The following is a 3,546-nucleotide window of genomic DNA, read 5'->3' as shown; positions in this document are numbered from 1 at the left end:
TGAAACTCCCAACTCATATTTCATATGTTTTGAAGAAGTCATTTTATCTTCGCTCGTGAAAATCATTGAGTTGCATAAAGTTTCAGGATTGGAAATATTCTCAGATGAAATTCAATTATTTTCAACACCCCTTGTCATTTAAATAAATGGAAGAAGTCATGTCATCTTCTCTCCAGGGTTTTGTGGTGAAAAGAATTTGAATTCATGGAGATCATAACAGCAAAAATGAAAGTTTGGGAAAGTCCTTTTATTCCCTCTCATTTAACTTTCAAAAAGTTCCGAATTCCACTCAATTTCACTCAATCAATCAAACAATCAATCCAATCTATCTGTTTATTATAACATTCCAAAATTTAGAATTTTGGGATGTTACATAGTGATGGTTCTCCATAGTCACTGCCACCAAGCTATTAGAGCTTCGTGATGAACTATAACATATCAGGGATAGACATGATGATCCTTGAGCAACTCGCGATGTTTGACACCGCGAAAGTAGAGATCAAGAAGGAGCATCAATTGTTGATGGTTGGTAAAACCACTGGTTTCTAGAAGGGCAAGGGCAAAAGGGATACTTCATGAAACAGCAAATCATTTGCTGCTCTAGTGAAGAATCCCAAGGTTGAACCCAAACCCGAGACTAAGTGCTTCTGTAATGAGGGGAACGGTCACTGAAGCAAAACTACCCTAGATACGTGGTAGATGAGAAGGCAGGCAAGGTCGACAGAAGTATATTGGATATACATTATATGAATGTGTACTTTACTAGTACTCCTAGCAGCACCAGGGTATTAGATACCGGTTCGGTTGCTAAGTGTTAGTAACTCGAAATAAAAGCTGCGGAATAAATGGAGACTAGCTAAAGGTGAGATGACGATGTGTGTTGAAAGTGTTTCCAAGGTTGATATGATCAAGCATCGCATGCTCCCTCTACCATCGAGATTTGGTGTTTGCGTTGAGCATGATTGGATTATGTTTATCGCAATATGGTTATTCATTTAAGGAGAATAATGGTTACTCTTTTTATTTGAATAATACCTTCAATGGTCTTGCACCTAAAATAAATCTCGATCGCAGTGATACACATGTTCGTGTCAAAAGATATAAAATAGTAATGATAGTACCACATACTTGTGGCACTGCCATTTGAGTCATATTGGTATAGAACGCATGAAGAAGCTCCATGTAGATGGATCTTTGGACTCACTCGTTTTTGAAAAGATTGAGACATGCGAACCATGTCTATTGGTATATATGCATGAAGAAACTCCATGCAGATGGATAATTTGGACTCACTTGATTACTGAATCACTTGAGACATGCAAATCATACCACATGGGCAAGATGACTGAAAGGCCTTGTTTTCAGTAAGATGGAACAAGAAAGCAACTTGTTGGAAGTAATACATTTTGATGTGTGCAGTCCAATGAGTGCTGAGGCACGCAGTGGATATCGATATGTTCTTACTTCAAAGATGATTTGAGTAGATGCTGAGAATATTTACTTGATGAAACACAAGTCTGAATTATTGAAAGGTTCAAGTAATTTCAGAGTGAAGTTGAAGATCGTCGTGACAAGAGGATAAAATGTCTATGATATGATCATAGAGATATCTGAGTTACGAGTTTGGCAGACAATTAAGACATTGTGGAAAGTGTTTCACAATTAATACCGCCTGGAACACCACAGTGTGATGGTGTGTCCGAACATCATAACTGCACCCTATTGGATATGGTGCATACCATGATGTCTCTTATCGAATTACCACTATCATTTATGGGTTAGGCATTAGAGACAACCACATTCACTTTAAATAGGGCACCACGCAATTCCGTTGAGACGACACCGTATGAACTATGGTTTAGAGAAACCTAAGCTGTCGTTTCTTAAAAGTTTGGGGCTGCGATGCTTATGTGGAAAAGCTTCAGGCTGATAAGCTCAAACCCAAAGCGGATAAATGCATCTTCATAGAATACCCAAAAACAGTTGGGTATACCTCCTATTTCAGATTTGGAAGCAAAAGTAATTGCTTCTAGAAACGGGTCCTTTCTCGAGGAAAAGTTTCTCTCGAAAGAATTGAGTGGGAGGATGGTGGAGACTTGATAAGGTTATTGAACCGTCACTTCAACTAGTGTGTAGCAGGGCACAGGAAGTTGTTCCTATGGCACCTACACCAATTGAAGTGGAAGCTTATGACAGTGATCATGAAACTTCGGATCAAGTCACTACCAAACCTCGTAGGTCGACAAGGATATGTACTACTCCTGAGTGGTACGGTAATCCTGTCTTAGATATCATGTTGTTAGACAATACTGAACCTACGAGCTATGGAGAAGCGATGGTGGGCCCATATTCCGACAAATGGTTAGAAGCCATGAAATCCGAGATAGGATCCATGTATCAGAACAAAGCATGGACTTTGGTGAACTTGCCCGATGATCGGCAAGCCCTTGAGATAAATGGATCTTTAAGAAGAAGACGGACATGGTCGGTAATGTTACCGTCTATGAAGCTCGACTTGTGGCAAAGAGTATTTTCACAAGTTCAAGGAGTTGACTACGATGAGATTTTCTCATCCGTAGCGATGCTTAAGTCCGTCGGAATCATGTTAGCATTAGCTGCATTTATGAAATCTGGCAGATGGATGTCAAAACAAGTTTCCTTACCAGTTTTCGTAAGGAAAGGTTGTATGTGATACAATCAGAAAGATTTTGTCGATCCTAAGGATGCTAAAAGGTATGCTAGCTCCAGCGATCCTTCCATGGATTGGAGCAAGCATCTCTTTGGATGTTGGTCACATGGTGATGTGACCTGTGAGTGTTAATCACATGGTGATGTGAACTAGATTATTGACTCTAGTGCAAGTGGGAGACTGTTGGAAATATGCCCTAGAGGCAATGATAAATTGGTTATTATTATATTTCCTTGTTCATGATAATCGTTTATTATCCATGCTAGAATTGTATTGATAGGAAACTCAGATACATGTGTGGATACATAGACAACACCATGTCCCTAGTAACCCTTTAGTTGACTAGCTCGTTGATCAATAGATGGTTACGGTTTCCTGACCATGGACATTGGATGTCGTTGATAACGGGATCACATCATTAGGAGAATGATGTGATGGACAAGACCCAATCCTAAGCCTAGCACAAGATCGTGTAGTTCGTTTGCTAAGAGCTTTTCTAATGTCAAGTATCATTTCCTTAGACCATGAGATTGTGCAACTCCCGGATACCGTAGGAATGCTTTGGGTGTACCAAACGTCACAACGTAACTGGGTGGCTATAAAGGTGCACTACAGGTATCTCCAAAAGTGTCTGTTGGGTTGGCACGAATCGAGACTGGGATTTGTCACTCCGTGTAAACGGAGAGGTATCTCTGGGCCCACTCGGTAGGACATCATCATAATGTGCACAATGTGACCAAGGAGTTGATCACGGGATGATGTGTTACGGAACGAGTAAAGAGACTTGCCGGCAACGAGATTGAACAAGGTATCGGGATACCGACGATCGAATCTCGGGCAAGTAACATACCGATTGA

This window comes from Aegilops tauschii, chromosome 2 (assembly GCF_002575655.3).
Source record: "Aegilops tauschii subsp. strangulata cultivar AL8/78 chromosome 2, Aet v6.0, whole genome shotgun sequence".
NCBI classification, from domain to species: Eukaryota; Viridiplantae; Streptophyta; class Magnoliopsida; order Poales; family Poaceae; genus Aegilops; species Aegilops tauschii.
Note: the sequence above shows the minus strand (reverse complement) of the source record.